This window comes from Eptesicus fuscus, chromosome 6, assembly GCF_027574615.1.
Source record: "Eptesicus fuscus isolate TK198812 chromosome 6, DD_ASM_mEF_20220401, whole genome shotgun sequence".
In the NCBI taxonomy this organism is placed as follows: Eukaryota; Metazoa; Chordata; class Mammalia; order Chiroptera; family Vespertilionidae; genus Eptesicus; species Eptesicus fuscus.
The window spans coordinates 38,196,928-38,223,844 of record NC_072478.1 but is presented as its reverse complement, the minus strand read 5'-3'; positions in this window follow the sequence as shown (position 1 = coordinate 38,223,844).

Here is a 26,917-nt window from a genome sequence, read left to right as displayed (position 1 = left end):
AAGGATGAATTAAACATAGGAAATCTACTGGAAAATTAACTCTACTTTTTTTTCTTTTTACATAAAGCAAATAAATAATTTTACACAGATGCTTCTATATATAGCATCTCTAAATGCTGAAGTCATAACACTGAGTCAAAAGGCTGACATATCCCATTTAAATATCATATATAGGTTTACAAGTGTATTCCACTCTAGAAATAATATGAATGAGTATTAATATGAATGATAGTTAAATAATTCATTAGTTAGGAAAACATACTAAAAACTTGAATGTGTTTTTATGTCCCTTTTTTTTTTCCCGAGGAGCTAAGCCTAAATAACTTGACAGACAAGGCAACTTCTTTAGGAAATTTATCATCACCTGAAAGAAAATAATTCTATGGATAAGACATTGCATAATGATTTATCAAAACATAATCCCAAACTTTAAGGTACTATAGATACTAAAATAATAAGGTAAATCCCTAAGAAACAGCACCAGAAATTTCCCTTGTCATTTTGTTGTATGAGTTGTTAGTGATAGGTAACTCTTTGTAATTGACTAGATTTAATTATAATTTCAAGATTATGCAAAAATTTAAAAATATATAATTCTGAGTTTGTTTCAGAATGTTTCCTTGACTTTCATAATGTGAGAGATGAGGAGTCAATAAGTGATCCCTCTTAAAGGTTATCTGTCTGATCTTAAGTCACCATTAGAGCCCTAAGAATCCACAATCATGAAAACCTGTGTTGGTAAGGTGTGGCAGATTTATTCTACATATTCTCTTTGGCTGATGAAATCTAATAATATTTGCTTCATATTCCAATTCTATATATATACCAATATACTAAAACCTATGGAAAAATTTTATTTGGACATCTTACAGACATTATTAAATAATATAAATTCATGCCTAAACCAAGTAAGCTAAAATCAATCTCAGTTGGGCTAAAATCAAGAATGAAATTTTTATATATTAAATTGTCTTTATTCTTCATGTAAATTCTTTTTATATTTTGAAGTATTTTATTTTGCCTTATTTTTCTACCCTTTAGACAGTCATAAATTTTTTCCAGATAATTAACCTAAGGATACTTTTCTTTTAATTTCAAAAAGAAAAGCAAATTTCAAGCTACTATACTCCACTAAAAAAATGTAGGTTATTAAAAAAAAAAAAAAGGGCATATGCAAAGAAAGAAGAAACAATCACTCATCACTCATTTATAATTTTTTCTGTTTTCATGAATGCATTCCTGCTTTGTCCCAGACTCTGCACTATGCTAGGACCCAGAAATATAAGAATCTCAGACCCTAAGATATCAACAAAAACAACTCCAAGGTTCAGAGAAAGCTTAAAGGATAAGAAAAAATATTTTCTTTGTCTGGGATGATTTTGTATTTAAAAAATATAAGTATTTAGTTCTACATGAGTTTGAAAGCGTAGAAAATAAAGCTAAAGTGCTAGTTAGGGGGCAATTCATAAATGGCTTATAATAAGTGAAAGTTTCAAAAAATTGGCTTTGATAGACAATTATTTTAATAGTTGCAGAGAGACTAAAACCATCCTTCTATATGTCAAATGAAAATATGATTAATAGAACTTGTAGTGGAACAAATCATTAAGGAAACTGATCATTAATTAACCAGCATCAAGCAAATTTGTTTTTGGAGAATTGGCTTTCTTACAATTCAATGGTGTAAAACCAGCACAGATATTTTTAGTTAAGTTCAACTTCAAAAGAAGCACAAAAATTCTTTGTTAATTGTGAGCTTTCTTCTATACTGAAATAAAGAGAACCAGGTACCAAAAAACCAAAATGTCAAATCAAGTAAGTAATTTAGGTTGTGCTTTCTACCAACTCATCTGAATAATGCAGTTCTCTGCAAAATGAAATACTACATGAGATATTTTGAGATAATTTTTGACAAGCAATGGTACCAAGATTTTTTCTCCCCAGCATAATTGTGTCTTTTCTCATCTAAATGTCACACCATCCAGAATCTCAGCAAGACATTTGTGAAATATTTTACACTATACACAGTTCTTAAGAAGAATGAAATATTTCTTCCTTGTCCACTCACCTATTCTAAAATAGACTGACCCTGTTTATGGGTATTAATCCTATGTAATAAAAGCCTAATATGCCAAGTGTCCCCTCAACCAGGAGTTTGACTGGGAGTTTGACCACTCGCTATGATGTGCGCTGACCATCGGGAGGTGGCGCAGAACATGGTGGGTGTCAGTGGCTTGGCACTGGCAGTGGGTGGCAGTGAAGGTGCTGCTGGTCCCGATGGGCCCCAACGAGAGCGGGACCTCAGTGGGATGGTGGAGCAGGTGAATGGGCGGCACCAGGCCAAGGTGGGTTCGAGCAGACCCGATTACCCTGCCAATCACCCTGCAGACGGTGACCAGCAGCAGTGGTGGGGGGCCAGGGGTGGGGGTCTAATCGCCCCACCAATCACCCTGCAGAAAGCGACCAGTGGCGGCAGTGGGAGGTGGGGCCGCTGCCCTGTTCCCAGGCGCTGAGGGAGTTGGGTGGGGCCTGATGACTCAGGTGGAGGTGGGTGCGCTAGGTTTGGGGGGGCCCAGGTGCTGCTCAGGGCCCAGAGGTAAGCTGGGACCTGCCCTTCCATGCCAGAAGCTCACACTTCGATTGCTGGCCAGGTCTAGGGACTGCACCCGTGCATGAATTTCATGCACCAGGCCTCTAGTATAATATAATTTTGCAACAACTGTGACAAAATTATAGTCATGTCTTATTTGTCTCTTTTGCCTAAAAGCAAATTTCTAATTTTACCAAACCAAAATCAGACTATCCACATGATCGTTCTGCTATCTCATTTAACCAGTACTGGAAAGAAATTCTCTCCAGGTATATCTAAATCTTTCACCCCTGTCCCATCCAATGTTGATGTAGATAATGAAAAATTCATGTGCCCCGACCATGCTGTATTTGTTCTCTACTGGATACTCTGCCTGATTTAATTAATTCAAGGTATATGTACTAATATGTATATGTAAATATATACTTATATATTTTTTATATTACATAATTTCAGACCTTCACTAACAGAAACTGAGATTTCAATAAAGCATAAGACACAGATCCTTCCAAGCAGGAATATTATAAACAGCTAATTGTATTGCAGCGATGAGGAACATGAAAACAGGAATCCAAAAACCTGAAAAATAGCCTGCCATGATTAGGCCACAATCTGCCACTATATCTGGAAGATGAACTATCCATTTTATCTAACTTTTTTATTAAAATGTTTTAATGTTGACATTATTGCAGACTTCACCCATTCTCCCCACCCCCCTTTGCCCACCTACACTTAACCCCCAACTCCTCCTCTTTTGGCCTTCAACACACTATTGTCTGTGTCTATGGGATGTAGATATATGTTCTTTAGCTAATTCCTTCAACTTCTTTGATCTAACCTTGATACTAATTTCTTAAGTGCAATGCTCAATTAGTGTCATTAGATTCACATGTCTATAAGAACATCCAAGGTTATTTTAAACTAATCCTATATAATAAGAGAGGAATATGCTAATTATCTGTTACACCGTGAGGCGTAATGACCGACTGCGTAATGACCGGATCACGGATCTGCAGGAGGGTGAGGCAGTGATCTACAAGTGGGCATCAGAGAACTACAGGAGGGGGCAGGGCAGCAAGCTATGAGGGGGCAGGGAGGGGAGGAGGGGGTTGGAGGGCGCTACAGGAGAATGGGGCAGTGGGCAGAGAGTTACAGGAGGGCGGCAGCGAGCTACTGGCTCATGGATTCATGCTCAGGGCTACTAGTGATTTTATAAAGTCAACAAAAATGATTCATGGAAGATTACACAAATTACAATGAGAATTATATATAGCTAACTTAATTAAATTAGGTACTCAGGAAGTTATACATTTACTATATTCCTTCACTAAGAGTCACTAGAGGTTGGTAAGAACGATATTTCTTTACTGTCTTGCTCCTTTATATTAAAATGATGCTATAAGTATAGGCCAAATGAAACTAAAGTTTCAGAGAATAATGCAGCTAATTAAATCACTAAGGCAATATGAAAAGTTTAATCTGCATTTCATGAAGGATACACAAGGAATGGAGAGTCATAAACCAAGAGATTTGAAGTAATTAAAAAGAAAAGAATGATTTTTAATATTCAGCTCAATATTTATAAGCTATGTTTTGGAGGAGAGAAATCAAGCCATGATATAACAAGACAACCCAAATATAACTGCTAACACAGGACCCATAAAAACTGACCAACTCCTTCCCATGAACCAAGCACTACCTTTATTTAAAAAATGTATCACTAAAATTGAGAAATAACTTTTTTTTACAGAATTTCTATGGAATACAAAGCATGTGAAAAAGTTTATAGAGAAAACTAAGGCAAATACAAGAGGAAAATGTTTTTTTTTAAAGCAGAGAAAAATACCTTACTGAATGCACATGATTAAAAAATACCCAGATAAAACACAGCTATTAGCATGTTTTCAACTAATTTAAAATTTCACTTGGGTATGGTATAGCTTTTGAAATTCATAGGAATTTCATGTGTAGAAAGAGATTAAATTAATTTAGACACCCAGGACAACATTAAGCAAATAGCCTACCAGTGCTTCCTGTGGAATAGTGAAGAAGGAGGTCATTCTGTACTCCAGAACTTCTGGAGGTTTCTCAATGTGTTTATATGATTTCCTTCTTCTTTTTTTATTTTTTTTTGGTGGTGGTTTTCATTAATTCTTTCAGTCTTTTTATATTCATTTGTTATTTATTTATTTATTGAATTTATTGGGGTGACATTGGGTAATAAAATTATATTATATAGGTTTCAGGTGTGTAATTCTATAATACATCATCTACATATTGTATTGTGTGCTCACCATTCAAAGTCTCCTTTCAGCACCATTTATCCCTATTGATCCTCTTCGTCCTGCTGCCAGTCCCCTTTCCCTCTGGTAATCACTATCCTATTGTCTGTGTCTATGAGATCTTCCTTCCTTCCTTCCTTCCTTCCTTCCTTCCTTCCTTCCTTCCTTCCTTCCTTCCTTCCTTCCTTCCTTCCTTCCTTTTCTTTCCTTTCTTTCTTTCTTCCTTCCTTCCTTCCTTCCTTCCTTTTTTCCTTCCTTCCTTTTTTCCTTTCTTTCTTTCTTTCTTTCTTTCTTTCTTTCTTTCTTTCTTTCTTTCTTTCTTTCTTTCTTTCTTTCTTTCTTTTTCTTTCTTCTTTCTTTCTTTCTTTCTTTCTTTCTTTCTTTCTTTCTTTCTTTCTTTCTTTCTTTCTTTCTTTCTTTCTTCCTTTCTACCTCTCTCTCTCTCTCTCTCTCTCTCTCTCTCTCTCTCTCTCTCTCTCTCTTTCTTTCTTTCTTTCTTTTCTTTTTCTCTGCTTAATTCCTTCACCCAGCTCCCCAAACCTCTCCCCTCTGACATCTGTAAGTCTTTTCTCTATCTACCAGTCTGTTTCTATTTTGTTTGTTAGTTTATTTTGTTGATTAGATTCCACATATGAGTAAAATCATGGTACTTGTCTTTTAAACAAGTGATGCTGCATTTTCCCCAGTGTACCATTGTTTTATTGCCCTTGCCTTGTAGTACTGAAATTTAGTTGGAAGAATAAACATTTATTTTTCATCTGTTTGAATGAGTAGTATTTGAATAAAGCTAGTGCTTAAAATATAAATAAAATAATTTAGATAATACATGGATTAAAATTATACCTAATATTATTGGACACTCTAATGGCTTTCAACTAAAATAAATGTGATGTCCCAGAAAATAAGAACATGTATGATAGTAGCAACACTGATGGACAAATTGTTACAAGGAGTTGGTTAAGTATATGTTAAAAATAAATTGATAAAAAATTAAGATAAATCAAGAAAAAGATTCTCTGATGTAACATGAATTTATCTTAGCAGATATGGAAACCCTGCCCACTTTCTTGAAATCTCTGCCTATCTTGTCACAAAACTATGGTCAATAATCCTTTAAAAAATAAATGAAAGAAAAACAAAAATCAAAACAAACATTGAAGTTGACCCTCCACTGCTCAGGTACTGCATTTGTCAGGCTCAGATCACCATCCATCCTCTCTGTTCATCTTCCCCAGGTACTGGGAACGACAACTCAAAGAAGGAAGATGTCAGAAAGTTCTTGCCTATGTTATTCCACTGCATCAGAGTTGATACATTTCACACACCACCATTGTGGGGTGAGTGTGGAGATGGGAATGCTACTAAGGTGCTATAAAATATCTCCTTTTATGTGAAAGAGGAGAATGATAGATACTATTAATTTTTGTCTTTGATACTCAAGGAAGTAGAAGTTTGAGAAAGTGTATATGATTTCCAATTCTTGCAGTTATATAGAACACATGCACTAAGGGGTCATTACAGTAAGGGGAAAACATACTTTGCAATGCATTATGGCTCTTACACTCCATAAACACCAATAATATACCCGAAACACAAACTTTGAATGCAAATGCACAAATTCTCACAAAGGTCTTGAGATTAATTCATGTACTCGTGGCACGTTTGGGGAGATTAAATCTTTACTTTCTATTTGAAGCATGAACCTTGACAAAACCAAACATGGTCCCATAGATCTCTAGCAGCACCAAGTTTATAATAACACCCATAACTCAAAATAAAATTTAACTCTGAAATGAGCATCATCAATTTTTCTCCTCAGAATTTCCATAGATTAAGCTCAAAGAAATATTTGCTCATGATCAAAGTTTATTAACATACAAGGAAACAAGATACTATGAAAGTCAGTATGAACAGCTAACGTTATATTTGAACCATAAAGGATTTCATAAATTGGAGTTGCATGATACACTAGAGGCCCTGGAGCACAAAATTTATGCATGGGAGGGGGGCATCCCTCAGCCCGGCCTGCACCCTCTCCAATCCGGGACTCCTCGGGGGATGTCTGACTGCCTCTCGCAATCCAGAACCACTGGCTCATAACTGCTCGCCTGCCTGATAACCCCTAACCCCTCTGCCTGCCTGCCTGATTGCCCCTAACCACCTCTGCTTGCCTGCCTGATCGCCCCTAACTGCCTCTGCCTCGCCCCGCACCCAGGACCCAGGATTCCCTCCTCTGGCCGGTCGCAGGCACCTGGGACCCAGGCTTTCCTCCCTCTGGCCAGCTGCAAGCACCCAGGACCCTGGCCAGCTTTGCCTGGGTCAGTCACAGCCAAAGGGGACTGTGGGCAGGTGGCTTTGCCCAGGCTGCAGCCACAGGCGCCCGGGACTGCAGGGCGGGCGGCTTGTCCTTCTCCTGGGCCGCAGCCTGGCTGGTCCCCATTCCTCTCTCATGAGCTCATTTGGGCCTGGCTGGTTCCCATTCCTCTCTCCCCAGTGTTGAGTGTCTGAGCATTTCCGGAGCTAGGGTGCAAGGGCACGAGTGTGTGAGGGTGTGATGGCCATTTGCATATTAGCTCTTTATTATATAGGATAATATAGAGTAACAAGTCTGAACTATGAAAAAATGATTGCTATCACAAAAATGAGTAAGTTTCATGAAAATGAGCAAATTTCATGAAATTATTTTTCAAAAGGACAACAAAAATTTTTAATGAAAAAATATTTATTCTTGAAACTGTTATGAGTTTTTCTCAATGGCAAATTAGAGAATCATGAGCACCTTGGTAGACTAGAAATTATGTCTGAAGACAATAAACAACATGAAAAGAGATGCATTAGAATGAACAAAATAAACTGATGAACAAAATAGATCCAGAGACATAGAAGCATGGAACAGACTGACAAATTTCAGAGGAAGGCGGAGGAGGGTAGGTGGGAAGGAAGAGATCAACCAAAGAACTTGTGTGCATGTGTACATAATCCATGGACACAGACAGTAAGGTGGTGAGGGTCTGGGGTGGGGGTGGGGGCGGGCCAGAGTGGTCAATGAGGGGAAGGGGGGAACATATGTAATATTGTCAACATTAAAGATTTTAAAAAAGAAAAGAGAGAGATCCAAAAAGTTAGACATTTGAAAGAAAGATAAAACATATGATAGCTAAAATAAAAAGTTCTTACATTTCTCTAATCTAAGTTTCAGGAATATAATATTATACTAGTATGTCAACTATAAATAAAAATTAAAATATATATATTTATTATTTTTTTAAAGATATATTTTATTGATTTTTTTACAGAGAGGAAAGGAGAGGGACAGAGAGTCAGAAACATAAATGAGAGAGAAACATCAATCAGCTGCTACTGGGGATGTGCCCGCAACCAAGGTACATGCCCATGACTGGAATCGAACCTGGCACCTTTCAGTCCACAGGCCGACGCTCTATCCACTGAGCCAAACCGGTTAGGGCTTAAATATATTTTTTAAAAGAATAAGAATTAAAAAATAAACAGTTCCAACTCATTTTTATAAGTGCTAATATAACCCTGACACTAAAACTCTGCTGAGGAACATAGGTGTGAAAATGCTCTCCCAAATTCTGCAATATGTACCAAAAAAGATACATGATATAAAAATCTGGAAAATGTTCTGAGCTCTTTGATGACAGTTTCCATGTTATAATCATATTAGATGAGGCTTACACTTTTAAATATTCCCTAATTTAATAATAAACTATAAAAAGCCAAAAAAAAGGAGATAGGGAGCATTGATAATTATTAAATGCTAATATGTTCAAAATTATATTGTTTGTCTTATTTCAATCTTCCCATTATTAAAAGAAAGTATATTAAGTAGAACTGTAATCTTTAGCTTTGGTCAATATACCCAGAAATACGTATTTGAGAATGTTACTTAAGACATTTCCTGCAATAATAAAATGCTCACAAACATGCACTGACCGTTCCTCTGGCTGCCCTTGCAGCTGCGTGTTGAACGTGGCTGGTATGGCTCACACAGAGTTTCTGACTGCTGCTGTTCCCGGGATCACAGCAGCAGGAGGAAGCATCCGCCAGACATCAGTGTTAGGAGGGGAAGAAGGTATGTAAGATTTTTTTAAAAAATCTTGCATAAGCTCTTCTCTACGTCTGTTACCAGAAATAATTTTCCTATAGAATAGGAAAGGCAATAAAGCTTGTTTATAAGGACTTCTACAGATTTAATAGGTTCAGGTCTTTACATCACACTGTTTTAAATGCAACAACAATAAAAATCTAATGCAAAAACTATATCGGCAAAGGTCAAAAACTAAGAAAACCTAGAAGAAACCAGGGTATGTGATAAAAACGACATGCCCTTTTAGTAATTTAAACTACAGTTATTTTTCTCAGACATAATAATCATATATAATTTTTAGGGAGACATTTGTTATATCAAGTAGGTACACACATTTAAATGATACATTTTTTCTCATTTAACTTAAATTTGAAATATAATGCCTTTTTCTGCCTATCTGATAAAAAATTATTTGCACAGAATATTTTTAAAGCTTATATAAAAGTTACTGAATTTCCAGGAAATGTTCAAATAAAGTGTTTGAAGTAGAAATCTAAGGTGTCCCGACATAAATTGTTTATCGTTCACTTAATATCTTATTTCTAGCTAGTAGAAGCACTGTTTCTGACATACAGATAGTGGTGAAGACAATAAGTTACCAAAAAAGGGAGGGAGGACGAGAGAGAAAAAGAGGAGGGGAGAGAGAGTCATTTGTGACTATACATCAGTGAGAGAGATGCAGATTCTAAAAGTAATTATCATCTTGTTACTCTCATTCTATTTTTTTGGATACTAGTTCTAAATGAGCACTGTATTTTCTAAAAATTTATTTTATTGTTGATAGTTTTACAGATGTTCTCCATTTCCCTCCTTTGCCTCCCTCCACTCATCTTCCACCCACCCCAGGCCTTCTCTGTCTTTTGTCTGTGTCTATGGGCTATGCATGTATGCTTATAAATTTTTTGGTTAATCTCTTTTCGCCTCCCCCCCCCCCCCCCGTCCCCCTGGCCCCCATCTGAGATCTGTCAGTCTGTTTCATGCTTCCATGTCTGTGGTCCTATTTTATTAGTCAATTTATTTTGTTCCTTAGATTCCACATATACGTGAGGTCATGTGATATTTATCTTTCTCTGACTGGCTTATTTATTTATAACTTAATTTAATATTTTAAAAGAATCCTCACCCAAGGATATTTTTTTTCCATTGATTTTCAGAGAGAGTGGAATAAAGAGGGAGACACAGAGATAGATATCAATGTGAGAGAAACACATTGATTGGCTTCCTCCTGCACACTCCACTACCAGCGTCTGGGCAAAAGGAGGAGCTTGCAACCGAGGTACGTGCCCTCGACCAGAATCTAACTAGGGAACCTTCTGTACATAGGCCTACACTCTTATTCACTGAGCCAAACCAGCTAGGGCTGGCTTATTTCAATTAACATAATACTCTCCAGGTCCATCCATGCTGTCTCAAAGAGTATGGTATCCCTTTTTTTACAGCTGCATAGCATTCCATTGTTTAAGTGCATCACAGCATTTTTATCCACTCATCTAGTGATGGGCACATGGGCTGTTTCCAGATCTTAGCTATTGTGAATAGTGCTGCCATGAAATGAGCACTGTATTTTCTTAATACCCCCCAATAACATAGAAATATCTAAAATATGGTTTTCTCTTAATGCATTATTTTTGGGGTGAAGATATTTATATCTCTACCTCATCTATCTATATATATACCTTTAGTATGGAAAATTTCAAACATAAAAATATGTAATGTAGGAATAATAGTGAAATGAAATCCCATATATTTATCACATAGATTCAGAAACTATTAACAATTTTGTCCCCACCCATTCTCTTCATCAATGGATTATTTTGATACAAATGTCATATATCAAAACACTATTCATATAAATATTTCAGCACAAATATGTAAAACATTAGGACTCTTTCATAACCACAATATTATCATCACACCTAAGATTTGACCAAAAAAAATCTTTATTATCTAATATCTAGACACTGTATATATCTAATTGTCTCATAACTGTTAATTTGTTTAAATCAAATTAAAACAACATTCACACATGCATTTTTTATATGCTTTTTGGGTCTCTGAATATTAAAGTAAACCTTTTTTGTTTGTTTGTTCTCCTTGCAATTTATTTTCAATAGAAACCAGTTATTTTGTCTTTTGTCTTTTTATAGAGTGCTTCACAATTTGCATTTTGTTTATATATTCCTGTGCTCGCATTTAACATATTTCTCTGGTCTCTGTATTTCCTGTAATCTGACTGTTAATTTTTAAATTTTGACCTATTTTTGTCCAATTTTTATTAGGTAAGAGTAGTTTATAAGATAATAGAATGAGTACATCTATCAGAAAAAATATATTGTCTCTTTTCTCATTCTTTCTTTTTTTCATCCCTTCCTCCCTCTTCCTTTTTCCTATCTATCTTCTATCTATGTATCATCTATCTATCTATCTATCTATCTATCTATCTATCTATCTATCTATCATCTATCTATTTATCTATCTATATCTATCTCTCTCTTTTTCCAATGATGTTAGCAGGGAATGATTGTATTAAGCCAGGTTTTGGTGAAATGAGATCAATAATAATGTGTTTACAGGAAAGGCAGATTGAATATTTTCTCCTTTATTTTTCACTTTTAAATAATTATTACTTTTTATTAATATTCTCTAATATTAGGAAGTAAATTGTGTTTTAAATTATACATTTGTAACCCAGCCGGCAAGGCTCAGTGGTCATGGCACATGCCCGGGTTGCGGGCTCCATCCCTAGTGGGGTGGTGGTGCAGGAGGCAGCCAATCAATGATTTTCTCTCATCATTTATGTTTCTATCTCTCTATCCCTCTTCCTTCCTCTCTGAAATCACTAAAATATATTAAAAATTAAATTATAAATTTGTTGGTGGTAGTACTGCTGTTTTATTTTTTCAATGTACAGATTTTAATAAATTTGATGTTCTGAAATCCATGAAAATGATTACTCTTTCTGTGACTCAAATTATTTTATGTTTGGCCATTGTTCCAAGTTAGCTTTAGACAGCTTTTGCCATAAGATCACTCCAGTGATCTTACTAGTATATAGATTGTTTCCTAGCTTTGTGGTATAATAAGGAGTTTCTCCATGTAGATGTGTTTACTTTAGAATGCTTTTTTATTTAGTGGTTTATAAATTCTAATTGAGTCCTAATCAAAATTTCAGATGGTTAATTTTAATAATGCACAGAGTCCAGACTGCTCCATCACAATAAAATATTATAGAAATATGTTTGCACTCACCTGTAAGTTTGGATCTGAAATGGTTCCTCCTAATTTTAGCTGATGCTCTCAAACTGCCTTGCTGACCTTTTTCATTAGCAAATTTTGGCAACTTTGTCATTTTTCAGGCTTCCAGATCTTATCCCACCGTTTACCCTCCCTTTATCTGTCCGCATGCTTTCTGAGAGCAGAGTACTGCTGCTATTGGTAGTCTGTCATGTTCTCGGTTTCATGATGACTACTTGTCACTTTTTTTGTTCCAAATGTTTTCTGGGTTTAGTAGCTTAGTCAGATTTTATGAATGATTTGGAAATATTCACAACTACAGAGCTCCTGACCTCTTATCGTAGATCTGTAGGAGATACTAATTTAGATAAAGTCACTAATTTTCATCCTTCTAGATTTCACCAATGTGCCAAATACTATCCTTTATTCAATATTCTCAATGTATATTCAGAAAAAAATATTAGTGCAATCAATTTGGGTTGTGATATAAGTGAAGAAAATAGTTTGTAAATGATCTTGCTTAGTGGTTTATAGGGGGTGTATAGTTATCATTGTGTTGAACCAAGCACATGAGTATAAGGGAAATAGAGTACTAGTTGGCATCAGTCATTTGGAAAATAGTTTTGAATGCCTACAAGGGGCAACACATGTTCAAGTCATACTTATTTACGAGGCTATGTGGAAAAAGGGAGAAAGTAGTGAAGAGGATATGAAGTACAGTCCCCACCATTCCACTGAGTAAAGAAGATACAGATGAACAGAGTGTCTTGAAAAAAGGGGACTTGAATCAGAGTTGATTTTACAAATCTGAATGTTATGTTGTTGAAATGTAATGAGATCTGGGAATAGCAATAACTTTCGCAATTCAATATACACCAAGCATTGTGTTATATGTTCTTATGTACATTACATTGGTTAATCTTTTTTTTAAAATATATTTTTATTGATTTCAGAGAGGAAGGGAGAGGGAGAGAGAGATAGAAACATCAATGATGAGAGAGAATCATTGATCAGCTGCCTTCTACTGGGGATCGAGCCCGCAACCTGGGCATGTGCCCTTGAGCGGAATCAAACCTGGGACCCCTCAGTCCGCAGGCTGATGCTCTATCCACTGAGCCAAACCGGTTAGGGCACATTGGTTAATATTGACAACAATTCTATCAGGTAAGTAATATCATACCCATTTAGGGTGAGGAGATTGAGGCTGAGAAAAGTTACATAGCTCACCCCAGGTACCACAATCTGTAAGTGGCAGAGTGCTTTCCAAACACCAAGCCCTAAACAATATGACAATGTTTACTTAATCAATAAAACATAGACACCAAAAAACAGATCAATAAATAAACCTCCAAAGACACAGAGAGCAAAACTATTCAACAAATGAAATGAATCATAAACTAGAAATAACAGTAAACAAAAATTTAAAACTTTAACTTAAAAAACACAATCCTATCTAATAAAGAGGGAATATGCTAATTGACCATCACTCTGTCACAAAGATGGCTGCACCCACAGCCTCAGCTGCACCCAAGTTCCCATAAGGAGCATTAACGAGCAATCAGCAGGGACCTGAGGGTCCGCCTTCCCCTGCCCCCATGGGGCTTGACAGGGGACCTCAGGCCATGCCCCCCCACCTAGCAGGGCTTGACAGGGGACCTCAGGCCGCTCCCCCTGCCCTGATGGCAGGCCATGGGACCTCAGGCCATGCCCCCTGCCCAGCAGGGCTTGATGGGGGACCTCAAGGTGCACTTCCCATCCTGGTGCTGGGCTAGGGGCCCTCAGGCTGCTCCCCCGCCCCAGTGCCAGGCCAGGGGACCTCAGGCTATGCCCCCCGCCCCAGCACCGGGCCAGGGGACCTGAGGCTGCGCCCCCCTGCCTGGTGGGGTTGACAGGGGATCTCAGGCCATGCCCCCCCACCTGGCGGAGCTTGACAGAGGACCTCAAGGCACACCCCCTGCCCTGGTCTGGGCTGGGGGACCTCAGGCCATGCCCCCCGTCCTGGCACCGGGCCAGGGGACCTGAGGCTATGCCCCCTGCCCGGCAGGGCTTGACAAGGGTGGGACTGGCCGGGTCTGGATCTAGCCCAATAGGGGGGGCCAGCCGGGTCTGGGTCTCATGCGATTTTGAGGTGCATGTGGGTGGGCAGGGACTTGACTCTGGGTCCCCTGGTGAGCCCTAGACTCTGAAGGAGGAAGGTTTTCATATACATTTTACTAATTTTCTTTCATCTCTAACACTTCTATTATAGGGAAAGGGCAAATAGCAATATTAAATTATTTCCTCTAATTAATCCCCTTTTAATGTGCACAAATTTCATGCACCAGGTCACTAGTATAGTATAAACAACTAACTGATCCTGGGTTGTGGCTTAAAAGCAAGTTACTGTACAAGAGAGCAGCTGGGCCCCTGATAGGAAAAGGCATGTCGGATCCTCTTGGGGGAAGGCACTGATAGAAAGTGATTTAAGAAATTGAGATAATAAAATTAATTTCCCTTTGACCTAACTTTACCACCTCTGACTATAGAAATGATTTTTAATAATTTTAAATCCCCTTAAGCTGAGAGAAATTATTAATTAATTGATTATACCAAACGTATTCTGTAAGTTTTCATTTATCTTTCTTGAGATATAAAATGTGTTTTTAAAAGAAATTTTCTACAACATTTATCTGCTTCTAAATTCATTTCTTTACATGCAAGTATTTTAGGCTAGCTCCAGTTAATGGCCTATTAGCAGGAAATTTCACTTCTTGTACTTAATTTAAAAGATATCCTATCTATTTTGTCTAAGTCTTTGTGAGTACTGGCTAAAATAATTAGTTTTCTGTTCAAAAAATGATTTTGTAATATTCCATCAGGTCTTATCTGTTATATTGCTTTTAGTGCTTACCTCTAATACCTGATAGCTTGTTGTAAAAATCATTTACCTGCTCCCCATTTTTAAAGAAGAATGAGGAATTCAAATTCTAATTATAACATTACAAATGGAAGCTTGATATGGAGATAAACGAACTATCTCAAAGACTGAAACCATTTCTTGGCAATCACAAAAGTGAATTATTTGACCTACAAATGTCTTTTCTTTTCTGATTTTTAAACTAGCTTATTTGAATCTTTTGAAGGAGTCTATTCTATTTCCTCTATGCTTTCTGTAACCTTTAAGTATAAGCTGACATTTACTTTAGTTTTACTTCTAAAAGTTTACTCGACAGTAGGTTATTTTGAATTCAACTCAATCAACATGTTTTCTACAAGAGCAATGCAATAAATGGGAGTGGAGTCCATGCAGGTCTCTCAACACCTGCTTGGCCCATGGGAATGGAACGAGCAAAGAGAAATCGCTTATTAAAAGCATGATATGGCCCTAGCCGGCTTGCTCAGTGGATAGAGTGTCAGCCTGCAGACTGAAAGGTCCTGGGTTGGATTCTGGTCAAGGGCACATGCCCGGGTTGCAGGCTCGTAGGGGGCATGCAGGAGGCAGCCGATCAATGATTCTCTCTCATTATTGGTGTTTCTATCTCTCTCTCTCTCTCCCTTTCTCTCTGAAATTTATATATATATAGATAGATAGATAATAGATATAGATATAGATATAGATATAGATATAGATATAGATATAGATATAGATATAGGTATAGATATAGATATAGATATAGATATAGATATAGATATTTATTTTCCCCCCAAAAGCACAATATGACCCTGGCCAGTTTCGCTCAGTAGTTAGAGAGTTGGCTTGTAAACTAAAGGGTCACAGGCTCATCCCTGGCCCTGGTCAGGGGAACATGCCTGCAGCAACCAATCAATGTGTCTCTCACATCCATGTTTCTCTCTCTCTGTCTCTTCCCTTCCCTTCCACTCTCTCTAAAAATCAATGGAAAAATATCCTTGGGTGTGGTTTAATAAAACAAGAACAACAAACAAACAAAAAAACCCACACAATGTGCGCATCGCATTGTGCTCAAAGAATCTCATTAGCCCTCAGAAAAGCCCTGTAAATAACAATAATTATTTTCTATGAATATCATTCTCAATGTAACAGATAAGTTGTCACACTTTAAATAAGATGCAGAGTCTTATTACAAGTCTTTCTGACTCAAAAATCTGTGCTTTTGACTTTATCTCTCTTTTACGGTGTTATTTCTCTGGGAATTTGCTTTGAATGCACAACCTGGAAGATAAAAAGGCCATCATTTCTGCATGTCTCCATGTGGCTGTTTCTCTGAGACAGAGTTGCAAATGGGTGTACCCTGGAGAGAAGCAGTAGGAGGACTTCTCATGGTCTTTGTAGATGTATCTGTTATGACAAAGTGCTTCTCACCGGTGTGGTAGTGCTGGCAGAGGGAGAAAGACACATAGCTGTTTCTGGTAGTGAGTGGAGCTACCATACTTTTTAATTTACATATTTTCCAACTCACATTAACTCAGGAAAATATTTCCTCACTTTAGAAAACATAAATGGAGGCTCAGGTAATATAATGCTGTGGTGGTTTTGTACTGTATGAACTTGGCTAAGCTGGAACTACTGTTCCCAGCATGCCCTTCCCTAGGTGGTTCTCAGGTTTGGCCACCGAAGAAATGAGTGAGAGATATGGAAAGTAATATGAAGCAACAGCTGCTACCCTGTGGAATCAGTGGAGACTGTCAGGTGTGTGCAGCTCACACATTTTGGTTGCTCTGCTGGCTCACTTTGTAGCTATGGGGCCATGCCCATAGCAACTCTAGCTTCTGGAGCCGGGTGTCTTCCTTCAGCTTTGCCAGGTCCTTATCTGCTCCCGAAATTGTGAAAGGTCTAATCTCACTAATAAACTTATTATTCACCGTCACTCAGAGTGCTTTTACTTCCTGATTGAATGCTAAATAATGTACTTGTTAGATTCCATATAGCTGACACATGGCTAAAATTCACACTTCAGTCTAGTTGTATAATACATGCTCTCTTCCATCACCAGAGTATTTACTGTTGGAGAACAAAGAAAGTGACTTTCCCTGCCCATTAATAATAGCATGACTATGGCTCCTTTCCCAGGCTGAGTCCCTCCTTATACTCTTTTATATACAGACTGAAAGCCCAATGCATGAAAATTCATGCAAGAGTAGGCCTTCCTTTCCCCGGCTGCCGGCACCAGCTTCCCTCTGGTACCCCAGACCCAGGCTGGCTTCCCTCTGGCCCCAGTTTCATCAGGAAGGACATCCAGTCTAATTAGCATATTACCCTTTTATTATTATAGACTAGAGGCCCGGTGCACAAAATTCATGCATGGGGGGGCTCCTTCAGCCCAACCTGCACCCTCTGCAATCTGGGAGCCCTCAGGGGATGTCCTACTGACAGCTTAGGCCCACTCCCCATGGGCACCTGGGACCCAGGCTGGCTACACTTGGGCCTAAGACGCAGCCTGGCCTCCCTCTGCAGGAGGTGACCAGGCTGATCAGGTGATGGCGCTGCCCCCATCACCCCACTGCTGCTGCCACTGCTGGCTGCCGCAGCCGCCAAGGTGTTTTCATCAACATGGACTCCAGTTCCTTCACCACAAAAAAATGACAACGTTCTTTAGGCATTTTCAAGATGTCTCTTTCATAGAATATGACAGTTCTTTATTTCCTTCTTTTTTTTTAATCCTCACCTGAGGATATTTTTCCATTGATTTTTAGAGAGCGTGGAAGAGAGAGGGAAAGACAGGGAGAAACATCAATGTGAGAGGGACACTTCGATTGGTTGCCTCCTGCATGAGCCCTGACCTGGGCCATGGCTAGTAAGGAGTCTGCAACCTAGGTACATGCCCTTGACCAGAATCAAAAACCCGGACCCTGTGGTCAGCAGGCCAAGGCTCTATCCACTGAGCCAAATGGGCTAGGGAAGGATATGACATTTCTTAGCCCCTCCAGCAGCAGACCTTAATTTTTCTCTCCAGGAGTGAGGTGGAAAAACCCTAGATCACCTTCTTAGATTCTCATTATGCAAATTACCAAGAATATTGTGAGTGGTGTACCGGGAGCTTAGCCAGTGAGTGGTCAGAAAAGGTGTTTCCTCTGCAGCTCATGCACAGAGGCGGGTCTGCCGGCGTGCCCTGGGGAGCAGGCAAGCCCGTCCTGCTCTCCACTCTCTGCAGGTGGGCCTGACTGATCACTGTGGCCACGCCCTGGGGAGCAGGCAGGCCCGCCCCTCTCCCCGCTCTCTGCGGGCCCTGCTCCGCCCTGCTGCACGCACAGCCTCCTCCTGAGCCAGTCGTGACTGTTACGTTGTCCCAGCTAATTTGCATATTACCTCTTTATATATATGATTAAAAGGGAGTGTATTATTACTACTAAAGTCTGTGTTGTACCAGCATTCCAAGTACCTCTCTGTTAGATATTATTCATTAAAAAAAGTTAAAAAAAAAGTCCTGGGCCTGAGAACTCTTTGTTATTTTTCACGCATCATTCTAAAGCTTTTTCATATAAAATTATATACTCAACACAATGTTCATCTTTCCTAGATGCACGTTTTTCAGATGTAATCTCTCTGCATCTAGGTGATTTTGGTCTCTCAAATGGTTAAGAAACTTCTTTACTGGGCAGTTAATTTCATTTATGTTCTGAGTGACCAATTTGTGTGTTATTACCTGCCATAATACCCCCATTGTACATAATGTATATTTGACTTAACAGCTATAATCTCACCAAAATGCTGTTTCTCAGTCAATTGTTTTTATAGGCTCAGATTTCCAGAGGGAATCTTCCTGGAACTTTGAAGCAAATAATTATCTAAGAGTATTATGCCTGCTATAAAACTTCTCAGCTTTTATTGATAACATTTTCATATTTATAGATCTCTATATTTTACCTAAAATCCTTGGTTTATCCAGATGAAATGCTAACAAATGAATCTGCCAGTCCCCAAGCTCCAATATCAAGCAAAGAATATTAATCCTTTGGTGATAGAATAATTTATAATTTATCTTTGAAATTGTTTCATAAGCATTATCATCTTTAGAGAGCCAAGAATATTTTGCCATAGGCAAAAAAAAATAATTTCCTTTCAGTTCTTAAAGGCAATTAAGCTGAAGTGTACATTGCCTACCATAGTTAACAAAGTGATTTGATCCAGATTCTAGATGTGAATTAAGAATCATTTCTTATATTATAAAGATCTCCAGCCATAGCTGGTTTGACTCAGTGGATAGAGTGTCAGCCTGCGGACTGAAGGGTCCCAGGTTCGATTCCGGTCAAGGGCACATGCCTGGGTTGTGAGCTTGATTCCCAGTAGGGGTCATGCAGGAGGCAGCCGATCAATGATTCTCTCTCATCATTGATGTTTCTACCTCTTTCTACCTTTCCCTTCTTCTCTGAAAGCAATAAAAATATATAAATAAATAAATAAATAAATAAATCTCCAGTTCATGATTTTGCTAAGATCATTGACTAATTCCCATGTGTTAAACTTATTAGCAATCTTATTTACTTTATTTCAAGCTTTATACAAATCAGATCAGGCCTATAACATTTTCTCTTAGTTGAATGAACTAATACATAAGGGTTGATGTTTCTAGTTAATATATACAATTACTCCTATGATCCCCAATTTACACTGTATTCACCCATTATAACTGGTAAATAATAAAGATCACCTGGCCTGGTGTGTCTCAGTGGTTGAGTATCGACCCATGAACCAAGAGGTCACTGTTTGATTCTGGTCAGGGCACATGCCTGGGTTGCAGGCTCAATCCCTGGTAAGGGGCATGCAGTAGGCAGCCAATCAATGTTTCTCTCTCCTCCATGTTTCCATATCTCTATCCTTCTCCCTCCCTCTCTAAAATCAATAAAAACATTTAAAATTATGAAAAAATAAGAAAAGCTAAGTAGTACTGAATTTTTAAGGCTAGATATTTATAAATGAATTAGTTTATAAGTATTAGTTGGGAGAAAAGAGCAGGAAAAGGGATAGTGAATGATCAGAAAGAGAATGAAAGGTATTATGCACCTATTCTAAGACAAGAACTCTGAAAAATGATAGGTGTGAATTGCTATACAAGGATTTCAGGCCATAACAATAAATAATTTATGTCTGAACTTTTGAAACCTGAGGAGGGTAATCAATAAAAAAGAATTCCTTAAGGTCTGAGTACAGAAAATAAAGTTTTTATTCTATTTGGAATGACTGCACTCTTACTCATAACCTAATGCATTTATCTTTGTCTTATGCATATATGTATCGTATTCATCAAGTGCAGATATAAATGTGAAACACAACAGCCATAAAGATGCTATGTAGTGATTGAATTTAACTTCACGTCCCACATAGCAGTTCACTGACAATTTTTTAAGTCTTTGAGTGTTATGTTCCTGCCTCTTTTAAAATAATTGTTCATAGGCAGTTCACTGTCGTATTTAGTAATCTAGAATGTGACAAATATTCTGGGGTAACAGCTATAAGACAGGTAAAAACTATAAACAAATAAAAACATTCTTCAGTAGCCTACTGAAGAATTTTGATGTGTTTTATCTACACACTATTAATACAAACATAAAGTATACAAAGTTACTTATGGTAATATAATATGTGACATGACAATTACACAAATGGTACCTTCCAGCCTATTTTAAAATAAGCCTAAGTAGAACTCAATAGAGAACCCCAAAATAAACCCCATGCACATATGTTCAATTAATTTATAACAAAGAAGCCAAAAACACACAATGGGGAAAGGTCAATCTCTTTAATAAATGGGGTTGAAAAAATGGGATACCCACATGCCAGAGAATTATACTGGACCTCTATCTTACCCCAGATATAGAGATCAACTCAAAATGGATTGAAGGCTTGAACATAAGACCTGAAACCATACATCCTCTAAAAGAAAACATATTGTTAAGCTCCTTGATATCAGTCTTGACAATGATTTTTCTTTTGGATTTGACACCAAAAGCAAAGGCAACAAAAACAAAAATAAATAAGAATACACCAAACTAAAAAGCTTTGTGCACAGCAAATGAAACCATCAACAAAATGGAAAGACAACTTACGGAATGGAAGAAAAGTTTTGCATATCATATATCTGTTAAGTGGTTAACATTTAAAATATATAAATAGCTTGGCTAGTGTGGCTCAGTGATTGAGCATGGACCCATGAACCAGGAGGTCACAGTTGGATTCCAGGTCTGGCACATGCCCAGGTTTCAGGCTTGATCCACAGTAGGGGGCATGCAGGAGGCAGCTGATCAATGATTCTCATCATTGATGTTTCTATCTCTCTCTTCCTCTATTTTCCTCTCTTTGAAATCAATAAAATATGTACACCAAGGAACTTACATGTATGCATAACCCATGGACACAAACAATAGTATAGTGAAGGCTTGGGGTGGGGGGTGGAGGTGGGCTAGAAGGAGTTAAAAGGGGGAAAGGGGGGACACATGTAAAACTTTCAACAATAAAGATTTAATTAAAAAATAAAATATATAAATAAGTCATACAACTCAATAGAAATAAACCAAGCAATATGATTGAAAAAGAAGCAGTGGATCTAAATAGATTTTTTTCCTCCAAAGAAGACATAAGAATAGAAACATGTACATGAAAAACTAGAAACATGTACATCACTAATCATCAAGGAAATACGCATCAAAACCAAAATGAGATATCACCTCACAGTACTATAAAAAACGCATGCACAAGAAATAAGTGTTGGTGAGGATGTGAAGCAAAGAGGACCCTTGTGCACAGTTGGTGGGAATGTAAGTCGGAGTAGACATTCTGGAGAAGAGTATAGAGACTCCTCAAAAACTGAAAAGATATAACTAACATATGACCCAGCAATTCCACTTCTGGGTATTTATCCTGAGGAAACAAAAATCACTATTTTATAAAGATAAATATGCTGCCATGTTCACTATAGCATTATTTACAAGTTATGGAAACAACCTGAGTGTCATGGACAGATGAATGGATACAGAAGATGTGTGTGTATATTGTATATAATAAATCCTATATAATAAAGAGGTAATATGCAAATTGACCATCACTCCAACACACACGATGGCCGCCCCCATGTGGACACAAGATGGCTGCCACAAGATGGCCAGCAGGGGAGGGACCAGGCCTGCAAGGGAGGGCAGTTGGGGGCAATCAGGCCTGCAGGGGAGGGCAGTGGGGGTGACCAGGCCTGCAGGGGAGGGCAGTTGGGGTGACAAGGCCTGCAAGGGAAGGCAGTTTGGGGCAACCAGGCCTGCAGGGGAGGACAGTTGTGGGGTGACCAGGCCAGCAGGGGAGGGCAGTTTGGGGCAACCAGACCATGTACTCAGGCAATTGGGGGCAACCAGACTTATGTACTCAGGCAGTGCAATACTATGCAGCAATAAAAAGTGATGAGCTACTAATACATTTAACAATATCAATGAAACTTAAAATAATTGTGCTAACATTAACTGGAATAATAAAAAAACATGCATGACTCAATTTTATAAAACATTAGGAACTTCCAAGTAATGTACAGTAATTATAAAGCATACTTATGGTTGTTGGAATCTGAGGAGTAGAGAATAGAAGAAGAGTTGGATGACAAAAAGCATGAGCAAATTTTGGGGGAATGATGTATTCATTATCTTGAATTTGGTGATGATTTCACATTTGTGTGTCTGTGCCAAAACATTAAATTGTATACATTACATATACTATATGCAGTATATTGTATATATTATATATGTGCATTGTGTGTAAATTACCTTTAAAACTTATGGAAGTAAAAAAAAAACAAAACTTTATATCACTTATACCAATAATGTGGAAGAATTCCAGTTATGGCACATCTTCTCTAATACTCGATATTGCCAGACTTTTACATTTTAGGTATTCTTATTCTAGTTTTAATTTAACATTCTGCAAAATAATGATATTAAGAATGTTTGAGCATTTTTGCTTGCATCAATAAAGAAGACCACATACTATGAAAAACCATGAGGCTTCTTAATACAAGAGTGTTAGCATTGCCCTGACTGGTGTGGCTCAGTTGGTTGGGCATCATCCTGTGCACTAAAAGGTCGCAGATTGGATTACAGGTTGAGGCACATGCCTGGTTGCAGGCTCGATCTCCAGTAGGGGGTATGCAGGAGGCAGCCAGATTGTTCTCTCTTACATCTATGTTTCTCTCTCTGCCACTCCCTTCCTCTCTCTCTAAAATCAATAAAAACACATTTTAAAAAAAGCGTTGGTTCATTATATGATTCAGAGTTGAGTTTGTATTATGTTCAAGAAAATAGCGTTTGCTTCGGCTTAGGTATTATAAAGCAGGAACAATGTAGTGATTTGGTCTCCTGGACCAGGTCCAGAAGGCGGGAAGAATGAAAATCAGCTAAATGTCTAATTGGTAAAATGTCAGTGGGTACTCATGGTAGCATGGAGAGGACAGTCCTTGTTCACTTTCATGTTTTGCACTGTTTTATTGTTTCTGTCGGTGGTTGGGCGTGATTATGAAGGAACTTGGTTTTTTGTCTCACTCCAGGGCTGTCACAGAGTGGCACTGTCTGCTATTGGTGTTACATGAAATTGTTAATGTTCAGCAGGAGAACTCTGAGCCTAACTAATACTGCTGAGACACCCAACAACTGACAGCTGTCTAACTGTCATGGCTGATTTTTTCTGATTTTGTATTCTGTCCTTTTTAAGTTGGACTGTTTGCCTGTCACAGTCTTCAGATATTCTGCACAGGAGATGTGAGTCCTTGTTTCTTCTCTCTCTCTAAACTCCATCTCTATCTTTATCTCTAGCTCTAATCTCTATCTAGAGTGACTTCTTTTTCTTAGCATGTTTACTTAGCATGTTTCTTTTACCTGTTTACTTCATGTATATTTTTTAAAAACATATTTATTGTTGAAAGTATTAGCTATGTCCCTTTTTTGGGGGGTAGGTTTGGGGTGGAGGGTGCCAATGGGGAATAAAAACGGACATCTGTACTTCATGTATCTTTTGATGAACAGAAACTCTTAATTCTCTTTAAATATATTTTTATTGATTTCAGAGAGAAAAAGAGAGGGAGAGAGAGATAGAAACATTAATGATGAGAGAAAATCATTGATTAGCTGCCTCCTGCATGCCCCCCTCACTGGGCATCGAGCCCCCCATAACCACAGAATGTGCCCTGACCTGAATCAAACTATGACCTCCCACTTCATAGGTTGACACAACCACTGAGCCATACCCATCAGGCAGAAACTCTTAGTTTTAATGAAACCCAATGAACAATTATTTTTTTCTTTTACTTATAGTGGTTTGGGTGTCTTTTAGAAGTTTTTCCTACTCCAAGTTCATTAAGATAATATTCTATATTTTATTGCATAAATGTTTTATTTTCTCATTTAGAGCTATAATTCATATGCTATGAATTTGAGCTATTTTTGAGATAGCAGTTAAAGTCTATTTTTTTTTCATGTTTTAAAACCTTTAATGGGTATCAACCTCATTCAATAGCAATGACATGGGTGATGATGAACAAGACATCATTTATACTCAAGTTAGATATAATATCATTTTTGCAAAGTGCATATAAGTGAAATATTGGTACATTTCAATGAGACCACTTTGGGTGAAAAGTCACAAAACACTGTATTCACCAAAACCAATTTTAATGGGCTTAAACAAAAATGAACTAGGTTTGCACCAGTAACTGCTATTTTTTGTTCTTGGTATTTTTAGAAATGAGTTTTAATATCATCTTATAAGAAAGCTTGGAAAGTACACTTGGAAAGCAACTCTCAGAAAATTATCTATCTTTTTTCTGGCAATACATATGAAAGATGTATTTTTATTTTATTTATTTAAATATATTTTTATTGATTTCAGAGAGAGGAATGGAGAAGGAAAAAAAGATAAAAACATCAATGATAAGAGAGAATCATGGATTGACTGCCCCCTGCATGCCCCCCACTGGGAATCGAGCCCACAACCCAGGTATGTGCCCTGACCACGAATTGAACCTTGACCTCCTGGTTCATAGGTCAACACTCAACCACTGAGCCATGCTGGCCGGGCTGCAAGATGTATTTTTAATAATGCAAGAGATAATACAAATGATGAAAACTCAGTTCTTAGAAAAGCATATTTATGAGAAAATTACCACAATCATCAAATAATAAATCAATTAGGTAAACTTTAGTCATGCACTAGATGATTTTCAGAGCCACTTGTCTATGGAATGAGTATAATTGGCTATTATCATTTTAAAATATTCTTTTATACACATTAAAGCTGAATTAATTATTGCTATATTAGAATTACTTTCAATAATTTATATCACTCCATACCAGCAAAAAATCCTTTCTGCTATCATTTTCAAGCACACTTTTTAATAAGGATAAAGTTTGAGATAGTACATTTGTATTGCAAAAGTTTTACTTGCTAATTAAAACTTTAATGTTACATTTTATATAAAGCTCTGATATTTCCTTGACAACATGAAACATTCTGTATACTGGTAGCAAAATAATAAAGCGGGGGGAGGGGGGGGCAAACAAACAGCTGCAATTGGAATGCCTCAAAATAAAATAGCAAGCCCTGACTTAAACCATGTGATTTTCTTACATAGTATAAGGATTTGTATTTTATTATTTGGCTTTACCTTAGACATAAATGTTTAAATAACCTATGGCTTTCATTGCAAAGCAAATTCCCCCTGTCTGGAAACAAAGCACTTAGAAAGAATTTATTATGAGTAAGTTGAGCAATATTCCTTGTAGTTCATTCTACTTGTTATTACACTTTCTTTAAAAATGCCAAAGAAGCGATTTAAATTTATTATTGCCCATTAAACCTGTAAAAGCTCCTGTTAATTGGATGTCAACCTTTTTTATTCAGTTACATGTCGACTGACATTAAGGGCCCTATGATTTAAAGGTAACCTAAAGAATATGAAGAATATTTGCTGTATTTACTAGGTTATAGAGAAATAAAATATGGGTCTTTCTCCTATAAAACCACAGACATTCAGCGTATAATAAAAGGAGCAATCACTTTTTAAAAGATAGCATAAAGACATATTTCTTTATTTAATTGAAAGTTAGGAGTTTAAAACATGGAGATATGCAAAAGGAGCAATGGGCAGTCCTTAGGTATGTATCAGTAAAGAACATAACATAAAGTCATATGTCAGCACTCGAGTTTTGTCAATGTTGGGTTAAAATAACAGCAATCACAAATCCTAACACACACATCCAATATCTCATCATGTTTAAGTAAAAAAAAATAAAGAAATAAGGTTTGTTTTCAATGTGTCAAAAAGTAATATTGTCCTCCATAACGACACATTAATACTATGCTTTGTATTTCGACAGAGTTTTACAAATGCAATAGTTTGAGGGGAACCGGTGCCATGTAATTACATTGACAGTCATGGGAAAAGTAGATCAGAAAACTACTCCATCCCATCAACTCCTACTCTGGAAACATGAAGAATTTAATTCCTTGGAAATTATTTTGAATGATCTAAGCAGCTCATATACATGCTTAGATTCAGTACAGGCTGAAAATTCAATGACATCTGGCTAATGCTATATAGTTGTTAAGCAGTCAGAAATTAGACATTAAGAAGAAAAAAGGTTGTCCCTAACTGGAAAGTGATTTTCTACTAAAAGATGTTTAAATTTACATTTCCTTCTTTAAAATCTTTATGTATATATAAATGAAGAAAATGAAACAAATCATAAGTGTTTAGCTTGATAAGTTTTTATAAATTG